This window comes from Pteropus medius, unplaced genomic scaffold (assembly GCF_902729225.1).
Source record: "Pteropus medius unplaced genomic scaffold, Ma_sr-lr_union100, whole genome shotgun sequence".
Taxonomy (NCBI): Eukaryota; Metazoa; Chordata; class Mammalia; order Chiroptera; family Pteropodidae; genus Pteropus; species Pteropus medius.
The window spans coordinates 7,776,728-7,784,577 of NW_024353517.1; the positions used below are offsets into that span (position 1 = coordinate 7,776,728).

A 7,850-nucleotide genomic window follows, 5' to 3' on the forward strand; every position below is an offset into this window, starting at 1 on the left:
TAAAAATAGAATAATTTAGAAATCATCATCTTTCTTTGAATGGATATTCTGGCAGTGTAAGTCCCCAAATAGAAGCTACTTGAGCCAAGACTTCCTTTGAAACCACGTCTATTTCATGGAAACTAATTTTTAAAATGCCCAGTGGTTTAGGAACATGAAGAGTCAGTTTACAAATCATCATCCACTTCATGAAAAGAAAAAGAAAAAGAAATCGTCAAGAACTCAGATTTTAAAACCATATAACAGAGTTAAACATTAAGTCATGTGACAAATTAGAGGGACGCTGGAGTAATTTCAACACAGTCAAATCATCAGCCTTCAGTTCTCATAGTGATTATGCTCTCAGTTTACATACATCTCTGCACTGCTGTGGTGTCTTAATAACATCTGTTAAAAATCCTGACATGTTGGTAATGTGAGGAGAGGACATCCTTCAATGTACCTATGCCAATAAGCAAATGTCTGTTCTAGTTACTGAGGTTTTAGTCTTTCTAGCTATATATAGCTCATACTCCTCTAATCTCCTTACTTCAGAATGGAGTGTATTTAATAGCTCAATGAAAATAAGCAAGTTATGATTATTAACTAGTTCATGTGTTTGTTTAAAAACCCAAGTCTATGATAAAATGCTTTAAATATAGGCATGAGGCAAGTTCAATCTACACTTAGTAGGAGAGCTACATGAAATTTTTCTTAAATATAATGTTACCATTGGGGCCGATTAGCTACCTAACAATAAGATAACCATCTTGTTATTTATTGAGATTTTTAAAATTTTCCATTTCCAAGATTAAGAGATTATGTCACCAATTATTGTATATTGTGGCTCAAATACAATACTTACTTCTAGAACATGCACTTCAATCCACAGATGCCTTTGCACGGTGTTTCCTCATCGTTTCATATTTTTACACATCCTTCAAATCTTAACTCAAATATCTCTTATCTTATGAAAACTTCCACCACTCCCCTAGGCAGAGGCAAATAAGCAACTTCCTTCACATTCCCACTGAACTTACAGCAGCCATTGTACTTGTTATAACTACATGCTTATTTTTCTCTTCTCCTGGAATGAGTTTCTCAAGTACAGGAGAGGCATGTTTTGCCTCTTTATGCCTCTATTGTTCAGCCTAGTTCTGGAACATCATTGAAAAAATAATAATTTAAATGAGTCAATCTGCCTTCTGGATTTTATCTTCCGTAATACTTCACCCCAGTACCATATATGCATTTTATTATGCTTCAGACACAGTGGACTATTTACTATATTAAATCCTTTCATATTTTTTGTAATGATAGCTTTTTCCAGGAGTCATATCGATCTGCATAGCCCTTCTCTTTGCTGAGACAGAAGACTTTTATAGATATAGAATATAGTAGGTCTATTCTCTGTTGTATTTTAAGGGACTCCTGAGAAATGCCTCATCTGCCAGAACCTCTACCATCAGAATGTCTTCATAAACATCAGTCCAGTCCTATTTTAACTTTCAGATACTTCTGAGCAAGATCAACCATTAATATCTCTGCACCTTCCAATCTGAGAGTGAGAAAACAATTTCCTCAAGTTTCAAAATTATATCGATTCTTTATTGGATATGTGGTTTGAAGCCAGCCACTTTGTCTCAAGTCCTCAACTGAAAAATTATGATAATGGTAATCACCTCAAAAAATTGCTATTTTATAAAATTCAATTGAATGTGAACCCATGATGATAATATGGAATACATATTAAACATTTATATTTGCTTTACATACATTATAAAATTTAATTTTTCCTACACTATTACAGAATAAGTATTTATGTACACTTTCTACAGAAAATTTGCCCAAAGACCTGTGTGTGTATGTGAGTGTGTGTGTGTTGAGAATAAGTCTAGTATACTAATCTGGTCAGAGTTAGTTGATATATGACAAATGAATAGTGAGAATAGGGAGATAAGACGAATCAGTTAGTATGGATTTTTATCAAGTGTAATAATAAGGTTGTTAAGACAATAAACCAGCAATCAGCTTTCAAGTAGGAGCTGACATTTTTAACAAAATAATGAAAAATCTAAGAATATTTTATCAGAAAGCCAAAAAGGGCTCATGAAACTTCAGAAGAGGCCATATAATTCTGGCAAAATTAAAACAAATTACAGCTCAATTAAGGAAAATATTACCATTATCTAACACCAGTCAGGTATCAAGCTAGACCGGTGATGAAAACAAGATGATTAGATGCTGCTCTTACTGTCAAAGATATTATAACCTCATGGATGAATCAGAGATGTAGTAGTAGAAGTTTTAGGTTAATAGTAACAAGAAATAAAAGTACTTGCATTATAGAATTTCAGAGAAAGAAAGAACGAATCCTAACTGGAAAGTTTAGGAAAGAATTTACAGAAGAAATAACATTTATGTGACCTTCGGGAACTGAGTAATAGTTAATTGTTGGAGAATAAGGAATATTAAACATAAAGTCATCATTACTATTTAAAAATATCACCTTGAGTATCTATTCAATTTGGAACATATTGAGATGCTATATTCTTGTTAATGTATATCAAATAGATGTGTCCCAAAAATGGAATCAAAATTCCAGGCAAACTTAAATTTTTGTTATCATGTGACCAAAGCATATTAATTATCAGAATTTAAACAATAAGATAAAATGCTGTTTTATAATTTATCTAAAAACTGTATCCCTAGACAACAATGAAATCTGTAAAGATATAAATTTAGCTCATATTTTACATTTGTTCCTGATATTCAGCCAAACTTAGAATGTAAACAACCATACCTATTTTCTCTTTCATAAGAATCTATTGTAATAGAAAATAAGAACAGCATCTTTGAAGATAAATTTATTACAGAAATTAATAAAATTCCATAACTCTAATTACTAAATTCATAATTCCAATTTGCTTTTTAGTGAGTGAATTAAGTTTCTAACACCAAATCTGTGGACACTTTTTTTTCCAATTACCTCCCTTTACTTTCTCCACATATCTTGTTCCACTGTGGTAAAGGAAAAAAATAATAATTTCTATGCCCTTGTCAGATGGAGTACTATGAGTAAAAGGCTAGTTCCAGCTACAGCTTGTTTCATAGGACTGAAATAGAGCTCAGAAATGAGAACTTTTTACCTCTATAACTTGAAAGTAGAGAAAAGATGCCAGAATCCATGTACCAAAGATTAAAATCCAATGGCAATTTAAAAAATCAAACAGCCAAACCACATAGTGAGGTAACCAACTGGTGATTTTGGAAACCAGCAAAACTAAGGATAAAAAAGTTGTGAAATGGGCAAAAAGGAAGTTAATAGAGTAAGTAGGGATGGCTCCAATCGTCCGATCCAAGCCAGGTAAGGATTTTGTAGGTCAGGAGCATCTGAAGAACCTGAGAAGAACAGAAAGAGTATTCATCCCTTTATCCCAGAAACTATAGACATTGTATGACAGAAATGAAGCAACTTTTTTATTTTCAATTTCCATGTATTAGCTTAAGTCTACCTAGTCTGACTACAGGATCCCTAGAAACAAATCTCTTCTTGTAGCAGATACAAACATTTGGAGAATCTTAATTTTCCCTGTAACCCAATAAAGGTTTTGATATGGAAGAACAAAAAAGGCTTTTGAAAAAGTAAAACCTAATTTTTTAAGGTGATCTAAATCTGATGGAGTAATAATAAAAGAATTGCACTGCTTTTCATCTTTTTTTTTTTTATGCCTACAGCACCTGGTCTTCCTAGGTGGTCTTCCATCCAAGTACTAACAAGGCCCGACCCTGTTTAGCTTCTGAGATCAGAAGTGATCGGACATGTTCAGGGTAGCATGACCGTAGACTTGCTTTTCATCTTTACACTCACTTTTAGTACTCTTAAATTTAAGCATAAAATGTTATATTTTGCACCCAGAATCAATATATTTAAATCAACTAAAAAAAATCACTGAATTAAATAAGTCAACTTTTGCTTGTGTTTATAAATGAATAAAACTTTAATTTTAAAAAGTTGAATGTGAAAAACATTTTCTGCAGACACTTATTTAGAGTAGTTTGATATGTCAATAGCCCTTGCATTCAAAATTTCCAATTCTATAGACAGGTTTCTCCCTGGGATCTTGAATCTTTTGGTCTTAGGTGACAGATACAGGGCCAGATTCTATAGCCGTACCTCTTATTTTTTATTCCTTAATCTGAATAGGCCAGCTTCTAAAAGGAGAGTTTTTTTTGTTTTTTTTTTAATATACATATGTGGTCAGTATATCTTCTTCCATAGGCTTTCTCTGAATCCTCTTAAATACTTGTTCACTTTAGCAGAAGAAGTTTTCTGGGGGAAAAACAAGAACGAAAAGATAATTGTGTACTTCTAGGTAACTTGTTATAATTAAAAAAGATGAATAGAAATTACTTATATTTAGGAGGCTTACAATATATAGTTAGAGAGGTGGACAGTAAACACATCAGATTTGAATCCCACCTCTGCCACCTTTATCACAGCGTTACCTCTGATAAGTCATTTAAGTATTTCATGCCAAAGTTATTTCTTTTTACACTTATGGATAATAGTAATACTCACTTTAGAATTACCATGAGGATTAAACTACAAAATGAATATAAAACTATTAGTAAAATGCTGGCTGTTACTAAGCACTGAATAAATGTTAATGATTATTATTTATGAACTTTGTGTTTTGGTAATATGGAGTTAAATGAGCCATTCTTTGTTTCAATTTCCTTTCCCTAAACCTAAATATCACTCTTCTGTTCATAGAAACAAAGGTTCATGAAGTTGTTTAGATCAGACAATCATAATCAAATAAACAATTAAATACTTTTTCCTTGATAAGTTTTAATAAATCATGGTTATTTAATAGTGTTATATATATCAAAGGATTCATAAATAAAATAATTAAGGGAAACATTTAATTGAGAGTTTTGTTGTTTAATTAACTCAGAATCTTTGAAAAGTGTTTTAAAAGTTTTAATAATTGAAGAAGTAGCTGGATCCATTCTCTTTAATTTTTAATTAAGTAATTTTAATAGTTATATTTAAATTTTAATGTTTATCATTTTGAGTTTTACTTTATTCTGCTTATCTTATATCAATAATGAAATTAATTTTCTTCCAATAATTTAACCTCTTTTGTTGTCATTTCATGATAGACTTTAAGCATTAGTAAAAAATGAAAACAAGATGAATTAGTGTTCCAGTGCTGATCAGACAGGACTGGATGAAACTGGAAAGTATTGTGGGACAGATAGAGAAGGAGATGGCTTTGCTTATACCCAAATACTTTCATTTGTCAATCCTATGCAAAATTAAACTCTAACTTTACATTCAACTTTGTGTTACCATATCCACATTTATAATTAGATTTAAGACTAACATATACATGTTAATGAAAGATATATAGTTTTGTTTCACTTTGGCAGATCAATGAATTCTAATAACCTGACAAACATATGAATAGGAATTTATTTCTGGTAATAAGCAAGATCAGTACAAATGCTGAATCAAAGATGCAATGTAAAGAATAAGAAACAGTATTCTTTTTTATTCTAAGAAATATAAAGGAACAAAGCTAAGCACGTGATTTCTATTCAGAAAAATAGTTCATGGTGAGATAGTTTAAGCTTGGACTTTGACTTATAGCTTCATTTTTTTTTTTTAACATTCATGGAAAAAAATGGTTGTGAATCTTGGATGTGTAAAAAAAAATAGTTACTTTTGTTCATTTATGATTTTAATAGGGTGGACCTTAATAGCCTCTTCTAGTCTTGGTCTGTGTATGGTAAGAAACATCCTTATTCAAAAAACAGGTGTGCACATTTTTAATGTTAGGATGAGATCTGTCAACCACTCTTCAGGCATCCTGGCAAATAAAATACTATGATAGAAGGTAAATCTCTCAAATTATGTTTAAAATATGTTTTCATGACTTTTTTAATGCCATTTGTACAGCACTAATCACATTGAAATGTTACTATTTTTCAAATTAAGTCACTCCTCTGCAAGACCTTAAGTTACTTGAAGATATGCGCTATCCCTTACAAACTCTTTATTCTATACCTTAACTTTCTCAGGACCTGATATACAAAAGACTAAAGAAATGAAACACACAATCATGTAGTCAATGTAGACATATTCTAAAATAAGCAGTTACCCAAATTAGTAAGTCAAAGACATTTGACAACTGGGAAAGGCCATACAGATCACTTTAACAAGAATCACATACAAAGATCCAGATGCCCAGAAAAGTAAGACTTGTTCAGGCCCAGCACAGGACAGAGGAGATCCAGTCTCACTTCTGGATTCCAAGTACTCCAGTCTGTGGAGGATCATTATTCCAAAGAATATCTGACCTTCTAATCTGCAAAGGGAAAAACTGGGATATTTCTAAATTAAATCATGGCTGGCAGCCAGAAGTTTAGTTTTGCAGAAGTCTGTGGATTGTGAGGATTCTTAATAAAGGCAAATTACTTGCCTCTGCTAAATATCTATTTACTTCTAGTGCACAAAGTCATAAAAACATTACAGGTTCTAGTGTGTGTGTTTTTGTGCTAGAGAGAGAGAGAGAGAGAATGAAAGAAAACAAGCTTTGGATAAGAAAATAATCCCAAGGAAATTATATTAATTATATGAAAATATAAAAATAAATATAGTAATATTTAGATACAAAAATTTACTTTAAAAAATAAAAAGGAAAATATTACCTTTACTAATTCCTGACTATCTTTTATGATTAAAATCTGTTGCTATTTCTGTTAAAATTAACACTTGCCACTGCCTTTAAACATGCATTTTCTCTATCAATAAAGAGTAATGGTCAGGCATTTGGCTTCCGAATCAAACTGAACATGTTGACTAACCTCTATATCCCTTAGTTTCCCTATTTTTAAAATGAATATAATAAAAGAACTCACCTCATAGGATTATTGTAATGATTAAATAAACTGGTACATATAAAATATCTTAGAGTGGTATGTGGTTCATAGTGAGTGCTCAGTAAATGTTAAATATTTATTTAATAATTTTTTTCAGTTCCTAAGTATTGAGTTACAAATCCTTCAATATGCCTCCTAACCTGAAATTTGAAAAGAAATTCGAAATTTAAGGAACTTCCAAATCACATATAAGTCATTCTCTCTTTCCTTCCCCAATTTGATTTCATTATTAAAACAGAATAGAGAAAACTAGGCTTAAACACTTTTTTTGCTTAAGAAAACAATGAATTATAAAGAAGAAAGCTTATAACTCTCAAACTGTTTGCCTGTATTCCAAGTAAATTACTATTATTTAATATATGGAGGTAAAAATGTGAGAGATAAATGAAATCGAACAAGGAATATTACAATTCAGGATTTTTGTTCATATCTACAGCTGTATACCCCTATTTGAAATGAAAATATCTATAATTTGTGAGAAAACATAAAGTAATAAATAATTAATTCTCAAGCAAGAAAGATTATGATAATACCAAGTATTACACATACGTTTTATTCAACCAGTGTATTTGCTTAAGTAACAGGATGCAAATTGACTATATGGTAATGATGAACATTATCAGACAAAAATTTATTTTGATTTGCCAACATATTTGACCATTACACTTGAGTATGTATTTTATGTTTTAAAATTGTCCTTTAATAACCCTGATCAATATATGGAGGATTCTCTAAATAAACCACTCTATTTGAATATACGTATATATCTACTTTTCATTTGGTTTATAGAATCCTGAAGCTTAGAAAGACTTTACTAATTCCCTAATCTAAACTCCCTCTTGATGTAAAATCCTTTCTTCAGTACCCCTAACAGATCTACTTTTTCATAAGTACCTCTTGATGTGGAGCTAACTGTTCTT

At 31.0% G+C, this 7,850-nt stretch overlaps 1 pseudogene; it reads right to left on the reverse strand.

Annotated features, from left to right (window-relative positions):
* Positions 1 to 3,708: 3,708 nt before the first annotated feature.
* Positions 3,709 to 3,827, reverse strand: LOC120593062 (uncharacterized; annotated as a pseudogene).
* Positions 3,828 to 7,850: the final 4,023 nt, after the last annotated feature.